The sequence below is a fragment of the Pelodiscus sinensis genome, chromosome 5 (genome assembly GCF_049634645.1).
Source record: "Pelodiscus sinensis isolate JC-2024 chromosome 5, ASM4963464v1, whole genome shotgun sequence".
Classification (NCBI taxonomy): domain Eukaryota; kingdom Metazoa; phylum Chordata; order Testudines; family Trionychidae; genus Pelodiscus; species Pelodiscus sinensis.
Genome location: NC_134715.1, coordinates 97,014,551 through 97,034,339, shown reverse-complemented (window position 1 = coordinate 97,034,339; position 19,789 = coordinate 97,014,551).

Genomic DNA, 19,789 nt, shown 5'->3' with positions numbered 1-19,789 from the left:
ATCTAGAGCCAGAAATTCAATTAGGGAGGTGAATGTAACAAATCTTTTCCACATAATTTAAAGGATTATAGTCTGAGTGTTATTAACTTAACCGTTTTCAGACTTTTTCCAAGATGTGAACTACGTTTAAAGCAAAACATATTTTAGGCATCTTTTCTAGCCACCACTTAATCTCAGTTTTACACTCCTTCTGAGATCACTGTGGCTCCAGGTCAGTAAGGTATATATGTATTTGCGTAACTCCAAGCATGTCTTGCTTATTTCAGTGAGAATATTCTTCTTTATATTTAAAGCCTACTGAAGCCATTGGGATTCTTTCAATTTACTACCATAGGTTTTTGAATAAGTTCTGTAATGCTTGCGTACATAAAATAATGTTTTTCAGCAGCATTAAAAACTTAATTTGAAAATAAAGTTGGCTTAAAGTGATAAGTATGGCTATTGTTTATTTCTGTGATTTATTTTGTCTTAGCAAACATAGGACTTATTAGATCTGAATCTTCTCTGACTGCCTAAAGCCTATACGCCTCTAATCCCTCATGCTGGCTTTCCAGTTTGCTTCTGTCAATGTTGTTCCCATGGATTAGGATGTCATCCAAAACCTAGAAAACTATTATTTAATGCCTGATTTTAAGTAACACCATTTAAATGTATGGCCAGTGAGACTAAGAATAAGATGGTACTCAACATAAAAAACGGTATAAAAATTTAGCCCTTAATAATTATAATATCAAACTGAATCCTATATGTTGGACTAGGATCAATAATGTGCTCTCTTTGCAAATATTGTATATCCTTTTAATGAGCTGCTTTTAATGTTAAAGTGGAAACATATGTAGATTTGTATATCACCTTAACTTCCTATGATTCATATTACATCTTTGTTTTTATATAGCCCTGCAATCTGTTGACGTTTTTATTTGCTTCTGTGAAATGTATACTACTTTCCTTAATACCTTGTATTACTCCAAGGTCCTTTCAAAGTAGTTCTATTCTTGTTCCATTCAATTAATTTTGAATTTGTGTTTATAATTTTTGAGCTCAGTGTGTATCTAGCACTGATTAGAATGGAATGTGCTGTATGCTCAAACTGTTCTGGATTATGTAATTGACCTTAGCATTCCAACATCTAAAAATAAAATTAGAACATTAAATGTTGCCCAGCAACTTATTCTGCTCTTTAAAAATATAGATATTTTTCTTTAAAGGACAAAGATTATCAAAGAGCTCTCATTCCCTATCATATTAAATTACCAATTACATAATGATAAATCTACCTAAAAACACATGCAGGTGTAAATAAGTAATTAATTATGGTCTGGAAGGAAAATTTCCATTGAGAAGCAGTGAAATGTTCAAGGTATTGGAACTTGAGGGTTTTTTTTCTTTGTTCTGTTTTGTTTCATAAATTATAATAATTTCACTTTGCAGGTTTATTTCACTTTTTGTGTCTGAATGGGCATATTAGCTTTGTGAGAATGAGTGGAAGCTGAGAAATTTGGATTACTCGTTTTTGGAGACTGAGAGAAAAGGAAGGCAATCTTAGTTTGACTCTCAGTGTCAGTGTGATGAATCTGTGTCATTGCATAAGGACTGTACCTTCTTCCCTCTTCTGCCCCCTTTTACCTGATCATGTACAAATATAGGATAGAATCCTTCTGGGTAGAAATTACTTTGTGTTCTTATTAGGAACATGTTATTTATCACCATTTCTTTGTTTTAAATCTAAACTGAGACCCTGGGTACTGTCACAAAGAAACTTAGTCATGGTGATGCTGATCTGATTTTTACTTGCCTGAGTTCAGCTCATACGCTTCCTATTCAATGATTAGAATTGGAGAGACACGCACCTCAGAATGGATTTCATAAAAGCCTGCATGCTAGGCAGCTTCCCACATAAACTCTAGCAAATGACAGATTTCAAAATGGGAAGGAGTGCAAAAGTCCACCCCTCTCTTGGAAATAGGCACCTACGTATGAGCTAGAGAGAGGTGCTGTCCTTTACTTGAGACTCTCACTAAATACACTCTCTAGGTGTTAGATACCTACATCATTTTTTGTGGAAATCTTGGGCATGGAGAACCTCCCTCATAACTTAATGCCCAGGGTACAGTGTATTCACTTGGGATGTGGGAGACCCACCAGTTCAAAAATCTGCTATCTCCTTAGCAAGTGCTCTAAATACTGGACTACAGAATATTCCAATGTGGAGCTCCCTCTGTCTTCTCTGCTATTCAACTGTGAATATATAATTTAAAAAAAACAAACACTGGAGGAATCCTACTTCCCATGTATGTGCTTTATCCAACATCATACAAAGTCATTCTCTTGCTTGCTCTTTTCTCCACCACAGATTGATTCTGTTCCTCTGTGGGTAATATATGAAAGAAATACTGGGCTAGAGAGAAATAAAGTAATACAGTATGAGAATGACTCTGTCACTTGTTAGAGCACTTGTGGGAAACCATGCTTGAGTGGACTTTTCAGCTTCAATAGGAGAGACTGGGGGACCTTACCCTACAAGACTATTCCATAGCGTAATGGCTGAAAGGTAGCAGAGTCCTGAACATGTCCCTTCTCCAGCTTAAGACAAATAGGAGACTTGAAGGGTCAACCATATCCCTTGGCTAAAAGTTATGAGTGAGGTCTCCTGCTCCTTCCTCCCCCTCCCTCAGGTGTTTTGTATAAGCTTCTTTATAGGGATCAATTTTGTAGGTCAAATCTGAGCATGTTCATCAGCTCAAGCTCTGCAGGTGACTTAGGTGGAAAACCACCTATCTTCCCCTGATTTATGCATTGTTTTGGTCCTTAGGCACACTGATTCTTGGCATAGGACTGCAGTACAAATGCTCAGAGGCAGAATAATAGGCATTTATGGAAATTATATTGCAAAAATTTAGGTGCTGAATGTGTTAAGGCACATAGCATTCAGGTGTAGCTAACTGGGCACTTTATAAATCCCAGTGGGGCCTGATTCTGAGATTTAGGCACATAAAGTGGCAGTTAGGTGATGAAGTCTTTTTTGGAATCTAGTGATGCATCTATGAAAAGCAGCTACTGTTTCATACAGATAGGGCCATGCCTAACTTCAGAATGATTGATACTGGGATCATCAATGGGAAGATTCATCTTAAGGGACTTGCCATAGCACCCAAATGTGCACCTCTGTTGTTTATTATGGAAGAATGTTACTACTCTCTCTTATACACACACATAAGGGTGCAGGAGCCCTCACAAAAGTGGGAGGTTAGAAGGGGATTCTGCCCCTTTGAGGCTCTGCACCCAACCAAGACAGAAGCAAGAGCAGAGCTGGAAAGCCTGTCTCATCCACATCTAAGGTTGGGGTGGGGCAAAACCAGTTCCTGCTCATGTGCTGCCCCCGCCAGCCAGGACGCATGGAGGAATACATCCACCCCACCCTGGAGCTGCCCATGTATCTCTCCTTGATCTGGTTTCAGCAGGGGAGTGAATGGGGACTTGGAGTTACAGTCCGGCCATGGTAAGAGCTAGGCAGGCAGCTGATAGGAGCCACAGTGGGCCCTCCACAGTGCAGGAGGCCCAAGCACCTCTGGTCCATGTCCCTGTCCCTGTCCCTTCCTCCCACCCCACTCCTTAGAGCTGCTCACAGCTGCCTACACTGTTCTTAATATAGTGGGTTGCAGCTCTGAGGCCTCCTCACATCTGGAAACAGGTTGAGGAGAGCTGTATGAGCAGCTGTGTGGAGCCTGCACAAAACCACAGATTGTTCACATGCCCTCAGGGATCCTGGGGCTGGTACACTGGCTGGAAGTTGCTCTCAACCTCCCTTCCAACCCCAGCACCCTTCTGCAGTTCCCCACAGCTACCCTGAGAAAGAGGAAGAGAAGGGGAGGGGTCTGCCCTGGCAAAAAGTGGACCATCCACTTCAAAAAGGGGAAAAACCCTGGCCCCCTGCCTTCAACAACACACCAGCTACATCTACATTGGCCCCTATTCCGTAATAGGGATGCAAATGTAGCACTTTGGAATAGGCAAATCCGTGGGGGATTTAAATATCACCCACGGCATTTTCATTTTCATGGCTGCCGCTTTTTTCCGGCTTGTAGATAAGCCGGAGAAAAGCACCAGTCTGGACGCCATCCTCCGGAAAACAAGCTCTTTTCCGGAGCATCTCTTATTCCTACTTCCAAAGTGCTACATTTGCATCCCTATTACGGAATAGGGGCCAATATAGACACAGCCACCATGTTTAGCCTTTCTCATACTGTGTGCAACACCAAATCTGCCACATTATTACAAAAAATGAACCTTTCTAGACATGTGGCATGTCAAAAATTAAATGAGTGCAACATAAATGCAAAATTTTACTGGTGCCATTGCTACTTTATATCCAGCACAAGCCATATACCAGTTAATTTCTCTTCCAGTGTGTTGAAAGAATGAGACATTGCACATAAAGTCCATAGATTTGAAAACATTTAATTGCTTTTTATCCATCTCCCCTCCTTTTTTTCCCCTCACATGACAGTTCTAATAGATATGCCTGTTAGTAAATCTTTACACACTGACAATAAATTAACTTTTCCACTATTATTCTAAGTTTATTTTGGCAGCGAGAACAATTCCATTATGACTCAGCTGGGCAACACAGAAATGCTGTTGGAGTCCATGAGTTCTATTTCTCTTACCTTGCATTTAAAAGGACCAGAACTTTGAGGATATGCTACAGTGCATGTGAGAGTAAAGCTCCTAGCCTAATTTCACAGATTTGGGATAGCAGGGCTCATGTCAGTGTGCTAAAAATATCTTTGTAGATGTTGTTTTAACTTTGAGGCTCTGGCTGATGCTTGGACCATCAAACCCAGCCCTCCAGTTTGGAGAGCCTGGCAACATGTAAGTATGGGGACATGGACTGAGACTGAACTGTTCATTCCCAGATGCCCTATAGTCATACCCTAAGGTGCTGTGTGGTTTTCTCAGGAGTTTCTGATCATCCACAACTCAACTGATGTTAGTGGTGCTCTTCACATTGCAGAACAGGGTTCACAATCAACTAGTGTACATTACAGCAGTTAATTGCTACTCACAATGGGTGTCATTAATAGATGCAGCTGAACCCATGCTCATCAGTTTCCCTGATAGTAAAGCCAAAGACAAAACAAGTCTAAGATTTTTTTTAGTTTTTGAAACCTTGGTTCCTGAAATACTGCTGAACATGGCTTGACCTTGGCTATGCTTGCTGCAAAATTGGATTTAGCACGTGTGGATTTCTAAACACTGCTGACATTGGTTGGCAGTGAAGGTCAGCTCTAAAAGTGCACCTACAGAGCAGCGTTATTTTGGAATAATGGCCGTTATTCCAAAATAGCAATGCAAGTGTCTACACAGAAATTCCATTATTTTGAAATAAATTCGAAATAACATATGGCTTATTCCAACTTCTGTAAAGCTCATTCCACAAGGAATATCGCCTATTCCGAAATAGTTATTTCGGAATAGCAGTAGCATGGATTCTCCATTACTCCTATTTTGAAATATCTTCTCCCCAGGGCCATTCAAAATAATTACTCCCTATTGCCTCCTGGGGCTCTAAATTGAGGCAGCACATCCACATTGGGGAAGTCTGACATCTTACTTAGAAATAAGCTATTTTGGAGTATTTCAAAATAAGCATGCAGTGTAGATGTAATCCTCATAGGCTACATCTACATTGCCCAGTCTTGTTCAAGAACATATGCAAATGAGGCACAGCGATGAATATTACCACACCTCATTTGCATATTTAATGAGATGCCATTTTGCGGAAGGGGCTTTTGCGCAAGAAGGAGCAGTGTAGACTCTGCTCCTTCTTATGCAAAAACCCCCTCTCACGCAAGAGCCGTTCTGCCACTTATTTTCAGAGAGGGTTTTTGCTCAAGAAGGACTGCTCAAGTATAGACTGCTCCTTTTTGCGCAAAAGCCTCTTACACAAAAATGGTGGCTCATTAAGTATGCAAATGAGGCACGGAAATATTCATCACCGTGTCCCATTTGCATATGATCTTGTGCAAGACTGGGCAATGTAGACGAAGCCATAGTGTAGGCAAGCAGGATGAGTGTCATGAGGAATCCCCCCATTGGAATCATTCCTTTTTCAGTTTTCAGATGACTAAGTATTTTATGCATATGAAATTACCCATTGTGGCACCAATTCAGACAGTTATTTAAGCATGCTAATAGTCCCAGTCATTACACAATTAAGTTATCTTTAATTACTTTTCTGAATTCTGGCCTAAGAACCTAACCAATCTGCTTTTGGACCAAATCCTGTGCTTACTTACACAATGACATTTTTTTGAAGGCAACTGATTAACCTGGATTTAATTTAGAGTAAAATTTTGCATAAAGGTAGAAATCTTGATCAAAATAGTTACTGTGCAAATTGTCAGACCTTTATTTTGTATTGTGTATAAAGGGATGGCCTTCTGCCGTAACGGCTAGAGCTTGGAGTTGGCCCTGCCTGCTACCCTAGGATAAAGTGTATGGTTTCAATTAGAATCATCCCCATGTATGTAGGAGTTCATTCCCTATAAAAGGCAGGAGGAAGCTAAAGAGGGAGGAAAACACAGGAAACTATAGAGTGATTGGGAGGTGCTTCCACTTGAAAGGCCTGCTAGTAGCTTGCTAAAACAGGAAGCTGGATATAGCTTAAGGCTGCAAGACAGTCTTTTGTGTATATGTTTAGAGCAAACCAAACCCTAAAGAGGAATAGAACTAGAATGCTGGCACTTAAATTTAAAAAGGTCATAGAGCAGTTTTTAAAATAAGGGCAGAGGGAAAGCCAATGGGTGCAGAGGAGCACATAGATTGGACAGAGACTTCTCTTAGGAGAGGGTTATTAACAGAGATTCTCTATGCTTTAGTAAGGAGGAGAAGATAAAATAAGAGAATTATAGAATACTAGAACTGGAAGGGACTTTGAGAGATTACCATGTCCAGTCCCATGCCCTCATGGCAGGACCAGGCACAGTCTAGATCAGCATTTCTCAACCAGTGGTACGAGTACCTTCAGAGATACTCTAGAGAAGTCTGGAGGGTATGTCAACACAACTGAAATTTGGAGAAAACTGAATTTTTGTTTTAAGTTTTACAGTGCTTTATTATTTTTGTACTGTTTTACACTCACAAATTTCATCGCCCAGCCAGCTCTGATTAAGTTGTTTAAACAAATGTGTTGCAATGGTAGAAAAAAAAATGTGTGCCAAAACTGTAGGTACTGGGGATACTTATATATCTATATCTATTTTTAAAAGGGGATACTTATAATTTTTTTAAAAAAGGTGTACTTTATAAAAAAAAAGGTTGAGAAACACTGGTCTAGATCATCCCTGATAGATATCTGTCTAATCTGCTCTCCAGTGATAGAGATTACACAACTTCCCTATGCAAATGATGTAAGATGATAAAGTACAGGTAAGATCAGATGAGAAAAAATCAAATGGAAAAGTGTCTAACACATTAGGAAAATGACAGACAAATAAATAGTGACAATTTTTTAAGGCACACAAATGCGAGAAGTCTAAATAATATGAGTGCCTTATATTGAAGGAGCTTATTGATATAATAGGCATCACAGAAACTTTGTAGAATGAGGACAATCAATGGGACACAGTCATACCAGGGAAAAAATACACCAGAAGGACAGAACAGGTTGTACTGGTGGAGGAGTGACACTATATGTGAAACAAAATGTGGAATCGAATGAAGTAAAAATCTTAAATGAACCAAAATGTTCCATGGAATCTTGATAGGTAGTAATTCCATGATCTAATAATAAGAATATAGTAGTAGGGATATTTGACCACCTGGTCAGGATAAGCGACGAGGAGTCCTGTGGCACCTTATAGACTAACTGAAGTGTAGGAGCATAAGCTTTCGTGGGCAAAGACCCACTTCGTCAGATGCATGTAGTGGAAATTTCCAGAGGCAGGAATAAATATGCAGGCCAGGATCAGGCTGGAGATGATGAGGTGATCCAATCAAGGAGGATGAGGCCCACTTCTAGCAGCTGATCTGGAGGTGTGAATTCCAAGGGAACAGAAGCTGCTTTTGTAGTTAGCAAGCCATTCACAGTCTTTGTTTAATCCAGAGTTGATTGTGTCAAACTTAAAGATGAACTGTAGCTCAGCAGTTTCTCTTTGAAGTCTGGTCCGGAAGTTTTTTTGCGGCAGGATGGCTACTTTTAGATCTGCAATTGTGTGTCCAGGAAGATTGAAGTGTTCCCCTACAGGTTTTTGTATGTTGCCATTCCTAATATCAGATTTGTGTCCATTGATTCTTTTACGTAGGGACTGTCCTGTTTGGCCGATGTATATAGCAGTGGGGCATTGTTGGCACATGATGGCATATATTACGTTGGTGGATGTGCAGGAGAATGTACCAGTGACAGTATGGCTGATCTGGTTAGGTCCTGTGATGGTGTTGCTGGTGTATATATGTGGGCAGAGTTGGCACCGAGGTTTGTTGCAAGGATTGGTTCCTGAGTTCGAGTTATTATGGTGCGGTGTGTAGTTGCTGGTGAGAATATGCTTCAGGTTGGTGGGTTGTCTGTGGGCAAGGACCGGCCTACCTCCCAAGGCCTGTGAAAGCGAGGGATCATTGTCCAGGATGGGTTGAAGATCACTAATGATGCGTTGGAGAGGTTTTAGCTGGGGACTGTAGGTGATGGCCAGTGGTGTTCTGTTGGTGGTCAGGATAGTGACAGTGACTATGAATTGCTAAGGGAGATTAGAGAAGCTATCAAAATAAAAACTCATTATTAGCCAAGATGGATAGGAATGGTGTCCCTAGCCTCTTTTTGTCAGAGGCTGGAAATGCATGACAGCAGAGAGAGATCATTTGATGATTCCATGTTCTGTTCACTCCCTCTAGGGTATCTGACATTGGCCACTATCAGAAGACAGGATACTTGGCTAGAAGGACCTTTGGTTTGACCCAGTATGGCCATTTCTATGTTATGATGTAATGTTGTTACTGGACATGTAAGAGACTCTTTTCAGTTTATTAAAGAATGAAGAAAGAAAACAGAGGCAAGGTGTTGCTGGTGGGGCTGCCTAGAGGTTGTGAGGCAGGGGCTACTTTTTGACATTGTCACCCAGATTTGTAGTCAGTGTAATTACTGTGATGGCTCAGACATTTTCTTTACCCTGGGGACACAATACATAGGTTGCCACAAAACTAATAATGATCTCTAACAAACAAGATATTTCTAAACTTTTTTAGAAGGCTAGATTTACCCTGCTGACATTTACAGTGACTAAGCACTGTATTATTAACATAGGCTAAAGTCAGGATTTCTTTTATATGAAGAAATTTAGTTTGATTACTGAAATGAATGATATATTGGATTTAGCTTTATCAGATCTATACTCCCTATATTAATATATTTCACTTTGATCTTAAGTATTATCACTTTCTTCCAGGAATATTCGTAAGTAAATACAAATGTAAAAAAAAGAATTATGATTCTAAAATTATAATATGCTGAAATGAAACAAACTGCAAGATGAATAAAAAAACTAGTGCTCTCAAGTGATTAAAAATGTAATTAATCACATGATTAAAATAATCATGATTAATTGCATGATTACTCATGCTGTTAAACAATATTAGAATATCATTTATTTAAATATTTTAGATAGCTACTACATTTTCAAATATATTGATTTCAGTTGTGATACAGGGAAGATACTTTGTCTCACCCGACTCCATTATAACCTTAAGGCAGCACCAAAGAGAGCAGAGAGTAGACATAAGTCCCTTGGTGGGGATTCCCCACCATGAGGAAGAGTTGCAAGGTTGTGAAGTGCTAAGGGAGCCAGTTACTCTGTCATCCTCCCTGTGTAACCAAGTACAGGGGAGCTTGTCAGGAGAGGTAAAAAGTGGTGGGAGTGTAATGAGGCTGTGGCAATGCCTAGGTGAATATTAGGAACTGGATTTGCCCCATTACGGCCTGACAAATATTGGGGCAAACTCAGTTCCTAATAAGCACCTAGGCAAGCAGCTAAGCCAATGAAGTGAATTGGGGAGCATGAGCTACTTCTTGATAGCCCCCTTCTCTGTCACGTTCCCTGGGCATGGAATTTCCCAGAGTATGTTGTTCTAACTGTGCAGGAAATATTGCTGTTGTCCATCTCCTCCTTTCCCTTTCCCTACATTAGATATCCATGTATTACTTCCTATGTAAAATGGAACTCACAACTAAGCTTCCTAGCAGCTGTGAAGATGGTGGAAGGAGCTTTGCATGAAGAAAAGGACCTTGTAGCGTACTTGGTACTCTGTTGAGAGACCTTGCATATTTTCCATTATTTTCCTGGTTTGTGCCTGCTAGCATGCAGCAGAGACGATATCTGGGCCTTTATTTTAGAATTCCACAATTAGACATTTGCCAAGACAATAATGAAGAGACTCTTTCCTGATTCTTACATTCTCAACATTTAGCCAACATATTCCTCCAGCTTGTCAGAAACTTTCATATAAAAAGGTAGCTTTTATGTTGACTATGGAAGCCTTGTAGCCCTTAAAACTTTATTATAAAATATAAAAATGAGCTCTCTAATCAGATAATAATAAAGCAGGTTAGAAATGTGTGTGTGGTTAATTAAAACTCTCCCACCCAAAGATATTAACTGAGGATGCCACATATTTTAAATTTTATGAGACTCTTTCTGTGATAAACCTTTGTTTGCCTGAGATCTATTGGTCCTACATACTAAATATTTCCATATTTTTCTGCATTTTGGTTGCTGAAAAATTGGACAATTTGTAAGTTGAAAATAATATATGCATCCAACATATGCATTTTTCCATATTTGCACATTCCATCAAAACACTACACTAAGAGAGCATTAAGCTTGTTTAGCTAACTATTCAGATGATAAGAAAGGATAAAATTACGGTTATACAGTAAAATCTGTGTTATCTGGCACTCTCTGGGATTAGGGCATTCCGGTTTTCTAAAAATTCCAGTTATCTGAGGGTCCCATTAACCTAGGAAAAGCCAAGGGACAATAATAGTAAAACTCAAGTTTTAATATTGGTAGTTTTGTAATGTGAGTCAGTTGGTCTCACTTTTCTATTTTGAGTTAAAGATTATTAGTACTTCCTAAATAAAAAATTGTTAAGCCAAACATGATAAACCAAGCCAGGCCTGTGCTCCTGAAGATGTGACAGAATTGTTGCTAGAGGCAATGCTGGTTAACAACTTTTTCTGTTTAACAGAGTGCCGGATAATAAAAGTTTCACTGTACACACAAACCTAACTGTGGCTTATTCTGTGTATTCATACCACCAATCTTTAAATACTCTATTGTTACTCAAGTAATCAAAATTAATATTTTCATAATGTTATATACTGTATATGTGTAGGCCTCTTGACTAAATCCTGGACCTCAGTCCTGTGCTCAGACTCATAAACCTACACCCAATGGTCCTCTTCAATCCCAGAACCTGAGTACAGGGCAGGATAGACAAACAAATAGCAACTCACAGTCTAGGTATGCCCAGGCCTTTGGGCAGGGCAAAGCAGGGCAGGCGGGCAGGCAGGCAGGCAATCAAATAGTGGAATCTCATCAAAATGTCCTCAACATCTCACCACTTCCACTGATTTCTTGATTTCAACCGATTAGGGAATTCTAACCCAAAAATATTTCTTTGGATTTTTCTGGCTAGTTCTAATTTTGGGTATATAAGAACATGAAAGCAGACATGCTGGATCAGCCCAATAATTAACAATCTCATCACTTAATAGTTAAGATACCATACATTTCTATGTAGAGTAGGGATTATGTTTTCTGACATGGATTACTTTGCACTTACCAGAATTGAATTTCATCTTCCACTTTTTTTACCCAGTCACCCAATTTTGTGAGATCACTTCATAATTCTTCAAAGTCTACTTTGGATTTAACTACTTTGAGTAATTTTGTATCATCTGCACATTTGTCACTTCACTCTTTACTCCTTTTTCCAGATAATTTATGAAGATATTGAACAGTACAGATCCCTAGGGGAACTGGATATTCTCTCCATTCTGAAACGTGACTATTTATTCCTACTCTTTGCTTTATGTCTTTAACGTGTTCCTGATCCATAGGAAGACCTTCTCCTCTACCCCCATTATTTGTATTTCCAATTATCTGTATTCAACTTAAAACATCATAGAGGATGTGATTTTCAGCAGTAGAGTGCTCAAACTTTCTGAAAACTAGACTCTTATAAGATGGCTTAGGGTGTGTATCCTAAAATTAAGGCACCCAAAATCATTGTTACCTTTTGAAAATGTAGGCCATAGTCTGTGTTAATGTATCTGTTTTATCTAACATGCCTATTTTATTGAAGCATTCCAGTTGTAATAACCACTCATCATTCTGTATTTGTTCTCTCCTGTGCAATGCTTTATTGTCATATCTTTCTTGCCCTTTTAGATTGCAAACTATTTGATGCTGGGATTCTGTTCTTTGCTAAGCATACTTTATCTGTGTCATTTAAACTTAAGGCACTATATAAACAACTATCCTCTTCTATGATGAGAGGTAATCAATAAATCATGTGCCACTTGTGGTAATTTTGAATGTCAAATTATATTTCTACATATTACAGTGACATGATGTGTTTTTGTTCCTGCACATCTCCACCACCTCAGTGATGATTTAAGAGTTGTTATTCTTGGCTCAATCAAATTCCATCTGTCTCCACCAGAAGGAGGAAATGGAAATAGAGAAACAACACAAAACTTCGCTTACTAAACCCCCCCATATTTCACAACTCCCTAAATTCCTTCTTTATCAATTCTCCCCAGCTGCCACATTTCCTATTAGTTTGTAAACATAACTTTATACAGTTCTTTGCTTGTGATCCAACTCTAGGCATGCTGTGGAAAAGATGACCTGCACAGGAGAGTTGTGGGACATCAACAAACTACTTCTCTGGTATAAAATACACATTACCGTTTTCGTAGATTGTTTTTAGTTTCCAGTTGAACATCTGACAGAGACATTTTTTAAGGCTATAGTTCTTGGCCTTTTGTAATCAGTGAAAAAGAGATTCAGTGGATAACCATGGATGGTAAGGCATTTATTATAAGTAAAAAACATGAAGAGTTAGATTATCCACAAACCTAAAGCCAGCCTGCAGCACAGTAGCGAGAAATAAGGCCTCTCTATACTCACACCTCTGTTAAGTCATATAAAAGCTACCCACACAAGCTCACGATCTTTTGTGGAGTTCAGTCTTTGTTATCCATGTTTCCTTTCATTGCCCATTGAACAACTGTCTGGCTATGTCTAGACAGGCATGATTTTCCAGAAATTCTTTTAACGGAAAAGTTTTTCTGTTAAAAGCATTTTCGGAACAGAGCGTCTAGATTGGCACGGGTGCTTTTCCGCAAAAGCACTTTTTGCGGAAAAGCGTCCGTGCCAATCTAGATGTGGTTTTCCGCAAAAAAGCCCCAATCGCCATTTTCGCGATCGGGGCTTTTTTGCAGAAAACAAATTTGGGCTGTCTACACTGGCCCTTTTGCGCAAAAGGACTTTTGCCCGAACAGGAGCAGCATAGTATTTCCGCAAAACCGCTGACAATCTTACATGAGATCATCAGTGCTTTTGCAGCAATTCAAGCAGCCAGTGTAGACAGCTGGCAAGTTTTTCCGGAAAAGTGGCTGATTTTCCGGAAAAACTGGCCATTCTAGACACAGCCTCTGAGAAAAGAGCCTGGAACAGACACATATATGGTTCGCCCTCCTTCCATTGTGTAATTCAGACTGGGTTTAAGGGAGAAGTATACTGCACCATTTTCAAGGCTGTCGCATATTATTTCCTCTACCATAGCCAAAAAAAGGAGCAGGGGAGAAAATGTGACTCACAGATTCCCCATTTCTTCCTGAAGTTCCTCGTGGGGGACTGTATCTATGCACCACTCCTCAGTCAAGGCTGAGACTAAGGCACAGTCTAGCCCACTGTGAATAATAATAATAATCTTTAGACTAGCCAAATTGATTGTGTTGAGGAGAATAAGAAGTTAAATATTCATTTATAATAAATAAGGACCTCAGATGGTAGGAGTGATTTTATGTTATATTTTGGCCTTGGAAAGGGTTCAGAAAAGGGCAACTAAAATGATTAGGGGTTTGGAATGGGTCCCATATGAGGAGAGGTTAAAGAGACTGGGACTTTTCAGTTTAGAAAGGAGGAGACTGAGGGGGGATATGATAGAGGTATATAAAATCATGAGTGGTGTGGAGAGGGCCGATAAAGAAAAGTTATTTATTAGTTCCCTAAATAGAAGAACTAGAGGACACCAAATGAAATTAATGGATAGCAGGTTTAAAACTAATGAAAGAAAGTTCTTCTTCACACAGCGTGTAGTCAACCTGTGGAACTCCTTGCCAGAGGAGGCTGTGAAGGCTAGGACTATAATAGCGTTTAAATAGAAGCTAGATAATTTCATGGAGGTTAGGTCCATAAAAGGCTATTAGCAAGGGGATAAAATGGTGTCCTTAGCCTCTGTTTGTCAGAGGCTGGAAAGGGATGGCAGGAGACAAATTGCTTGATCATTGTCTTCGGTCCACCCTCTCTGGCCACTGTCGGCAGACAGGATTGTCTTCGGTCCACCTGGTGCTGGCCACTGTCGGCAGACAGGATATTGGGCTAGATGGACTTTTGGTCTGACCCAGTACAGCCGTTCTTATGTTCTTATGTTATAATCACTATAGAAAATAGGATTTAATATAGAAATTACAAAAAACTTTTACTATACACTATAGCTATCATTTAAAATATCCTTTGTTATATTTAAATGCTCTTTAAAACCATGAGAAAAACTGTAATACAACACAGCTCTGATCTGAAAATTCTTTTTTCCATGGCTAACTGATTTTTCCACTGTGAGTGTGGCTGAAAGCAGTCCTGAACAATGCTAGAAAAGAAATTACAAAAGAACTAAGAGTACTTGCTTGCTTTCTATGTTACTCACTGTCTGGCACCTAAGCCTAGCGTTTGTGAAGCAAGCCTAAAGAATAATGTATGTGGAAGACATCAAGTTGTCTGTGAAGTTGAGATCCTATAGAACCCATTAGAGCTCTCATTTTCATATTTCTGTCACACACTTTGTGGGTGTGTAGGAGCATGCCCAGGGAGAATGAGATGCTAAATTAGTACAAGGAAGTATAAAGTGAAGCCTTGTCTCTTGAACTTCCAGTTATCTCTCCATAACTGAATTGATGTCAAGGACAGAAAATGCCAGTACCAATCAGTTGGTCAAGTAAGGAATCACTGCCACTTCTTGTATTGTCAAATATATGGCTTCTGTAATCTTAAATCTGATTAAAAGCTTGGATGCCAAGATTAACTGCAAGATGTAGGCAAAAAAGGTGAAGGTCAAATGTCCTAAGGCAAAACCAAAATTACCAATTATGCTGGCATGTTATCAGCACAAGAAGGTAGCTTCTGGAAGGTCTTATGTAGCTAAAATATTACCAGCAGTACCTACTAGTCAATAGATGGACTCTGAGCCAAAGCCAAACCCACAGTTGCTTTTGAACACATTATGAAATCATTGTATATACTTATTATTAGCATCATAATTATTTTTGTTATTTTCTCTGTAGTCTGGACCTTAACCAAGATATTTGAAGCTTGGAAATAATAACTGATCACCCTTTCATGGATGATGCATGTGACTCCCTGGTTTGATTCTATTTTTAATTAACTGGCAGCTATGCATCAGTTTAATTATTTCATATACAAATATTGGTTGCCTCCTTCTGTACACTTCTGAAACAAAGGTAGGTGACATCTATAGTGTCAGCTGCTGGTGATGACTCTTCCAGGTAAGGTTATCAAAGGAGTTTTGAAAGCACTGTGGAGAGAAAGCAAGCAGTGTTTATTATGTTGATCTTTATGGGAACAGACAGAGGCAAAAGCCATTGTGACATTGACAGATGGATATTTGGAAAGCTTAAGCATGGGCCTTACCTGTAACTAGCTTTTGTTGAGGGGGAGGTTGTCTTCAGTTCCCTCAAAGGCTATGTCTAGTCTGCAAAGCTTTTCCAGGATACCTCCAATATACTGGAAAAGATCTGTCACATCGAAGGAACACGTCTGCTTTTTCAGAACAGTTTCTGAAAAGGTGAACGTGTTCTTTTGGTATCCCTGTATTCCTCTTGGTGAAAGGAATAAGGGATGTTCCGAAAGAGGAGTTTTTTTCCAAAATTTAGCCCTGGGTAGATGGGAAAAATTTCAGAAAAGCCTCTTTTGGGAAAAAAAAGGGAAAAAAAGATACGCAACGCAAATTGCGTTTCGCTATTTGCATATCTTTTTCCAACTTTTCTCTGCAGTTTTAACATAGCCTAAGATACCCTAAATGAAAAGGTAACAAGATTGGAGAATATTTCAGAAACAGGATTGCTACTTTTTACCCTGTGAGAAACACAGACTGGGCTGTGGTGGTAGCTGTGATCGAATCTATAATACAGGCTAAATATTTTTTGGTTTCATTGGTGCTCCAGCTTTTCCATTGTGTGATGGGTTGAAAGCAAGTTGTTCACATTATCCTGGCACAGTAAGAAATTCCTGTTTTTACACATTTTCATTGCTAAAAATAGTTCACAAAAGACAAAAGGGAATTGTAATCTGGAAGTAGTAAAAGCATTTTCTAATATTGATAATAATGTTTTACTCTTTAAAAACACTTTTTCCCACTCTTCGCAGGTTTTTGAAATTCCTTGTCAATACTTCCCTTCTGAAGACCACCTGCCACGAACCTTTGTTCTTTGTATTTTTGTAGACAGAATTCTTTGAAGTTTCACATTCGCTAAACAAATAAACAAATAAAATAAAAATAAAAATCTGGAGGCAATACTACTAACTTAGCTTTTCTGGTTGGAGGGAAGAAGGAACCCTTACTGACAAGTCTTTTGTGAAATTGCTGTGAATGGGGTATCAGCCACCGGTAAGCTTTTAAATGTAGTATAGACTTTGAAGTGAGAGTAGTAATCAGTTTCTCAGAGACAGCAGGGCTCTATTCTTTTTTTTTTTATTCCAGTTGTAAACAACATAAGTAGAAACAAGTTAATAGAAATTATAGCTGAAATGGCAAGGCTACATCGCTGATGAGCTAGAAAATAAAGACCAACATGCTACTCTCATTGCAAACACCGGAGGAGAGACTTTAAACATTAAATAATGGGGGAGGGGAGGAGACTGAGGAGATTTTAACTCCCTTTATTCTAAACTTTTTCTTTTCAAAAATTCCATTTAGACGTATGGGCTCCTCTCATGGACCTGATTCAGCAAGCTCTACAGTGAATACAACAAAAAAAGCAGTCATGTAGCACTTTAAAGACTAACGAGATAATTTATTAGGTGATGAGCTTTTGTGGGGCAGACTCACTTCTTCAGATCATATTCTGAAGGTGAATTGGCATGATCATTATATAACAGAGGGATACAATGAAAAAAGGAAACAAATTACAAACTAATGTTTGTTTCCTTTTTTCATTGTATCCCTCTGTTATATAATGGTCATGCCAATTGACTTTCAGAATATGATCTGAAGAAGTGGGTCTGCCCCACGAAAACTCATCACCCAGTAAACTATCTTGTTAGTCTTTAAAGTGCTACATGACTGCTTTTTTGTTTTACCAAGTTCAGACTAACATGGCTACCTCTCTGTTACTTTTCACAGTGAATAGTACTTATTCAGGTAGTCTTTTTAAATATCTAAATACAACATACATTGTCCTCTCTTTTTCAGTGCTGTATTCTGCTAACAACACCCTCTGCCTGTCCCTTTGTGTAATCTCACATAATTCTGTTTCTCTGTTACCTTGTGTCAAGATGTATGTATTCTGGAGTGAGGTGTGCCTGAGAATGTAAAACACTATCATTTTTGTTTGGTAATGTTAGACAACCACTTTGAGCCTGTATAAATGACTATCCGAGGACTAGGGCAATGGAAAATGAGGCCTATATTTTTGTAGAGTCTTGCAAAATGATTAATATGTCTATTCCTTCGTATACTTTTATTTAAGAGCTTGCCTTCTTACAAACAAGCCATTAATTTTGTCCCTTGTGAGACAAATTTTATTCCTGTGTTGACCTATGAGTGACTCCAGAATGTTAACACTCAACTCCTTCTGATCTAATTAACCGTTGGCATGCTACACAACTAAGTACCTGTTGATTATTTTTAAAATATCCACACCATGGTTTACAAACCATGAGGGAACTGAAACAATAAAATTAAACTTTCAGGAAGATTAGTTCAACATTTTATGACAACAACATACCCAAAAGCCTTATTTATGCATTATTAAAGAACATACCTTACCTTAAACCTAATCAAATTGTTCTGTGTTCACTTATGCAATAGCTTTGGTGTTATTCCCATTTTTTATATTTAAAAGTTATACCAAATTTACCACACTCATTTATACATTTTCATTTAGTTGTTCAAATATTTCTCTCTGTTAACCGGGTTCTTTAGAAAACATAATGTACATGCACAGAATTTCAGATAAAATAAAAATTCAGCTCCTCTGAAATATAAATATAAATATCACTGCCAACATCTTATTAGTCAGTTCTAGTAGATCTGATAGCGGGAGCTACAAAGACCTGAATGCTCAAATTAAATTAAGGATGTACATAACTGTTTCAGGTGCCTAAGTCCCAATTTGGCTCCATGGCAATGAACAAATTACTACTTAACCCCCATAGACTTCTAAACTCATGTGCTGCCTAATGTTTCAGGATCAAACTTCTCCAAGCACCTGTGTTTCTACCTCTGAAGATGTGCACTGCTACATCAGACCATACTTCCAGACCCTTAAGCCCCCTAGGAATGGGAAGATTGCCCTTCCACCTTTGATGTTGTATGTAGGGCCTACATTCTCAGACTTCCAGCTGTATAGGCTATGGATGTAATAGTGTAGCTGATTAACCAATAAGCAAAAAAAAACCTCAGGGTACGTCTAGACTACAGGCTTTTGTCGACAGAGGTTTTGTCAACAGATATTGTTGACAAAGCTTCTGTCGACAAAGAGCATCTAGACTACATCCAGTTCTGTCGACAAAACAAGCCGCTTTGTCGACATGGCAGTGTAGACGCAAAGGATGGTGTAGATGCAATAACGCCTTCTGTCGACAGAACTCTGTTGACAAAAGGCATTATTCCTCGTAAAATGAGGTTTACAGCCATTGACAAAACTGCTGAGTTCTGTCGACGTTATGTCTACAGAACTCAGCAGCAGTGTAGATGCAGGTATAGTTTTGTCGACAAAAGTTCACTTTTGTGGACAAAACCCTGTTGTCTAGATACACCCTCAGATAGCCTACAGGCTTGCATCCTATTGAAGACCCATCTAGAGCTGGAGCAGCCACAATCTATTTCATAACTTTTGTCCCAGTGTTAGGGTACATCCACCCAATAATGTTATTTCAGAAAAACTGAACACTCTTTTTATGAGGAGTAAGGGAAGTTGGAGAAAGAAACTTCATTCTCAGACAGCCAGCTTTGTAGGCTATGGATGTAATAATGTAGCTGATTAACAACAAGCAAAAGCTCATAGGTTAATGCTATAGACTACATGCATTTCCCTCCCCTTCTCCTTGAGAGTAAATATTTTAGCAGACTGGCCAGCAGCCCAGCTCAGTCCTGGCTTATGATGGGTCTTGGACCTACCCGTGTTGCATCTCTGCATTTAAAGTCTATTAGGAGCTAGGCGGGCAGGCAGCCCAGTTCAGTTCCAGCTTGCGCTGTGTCCTGTGACGGG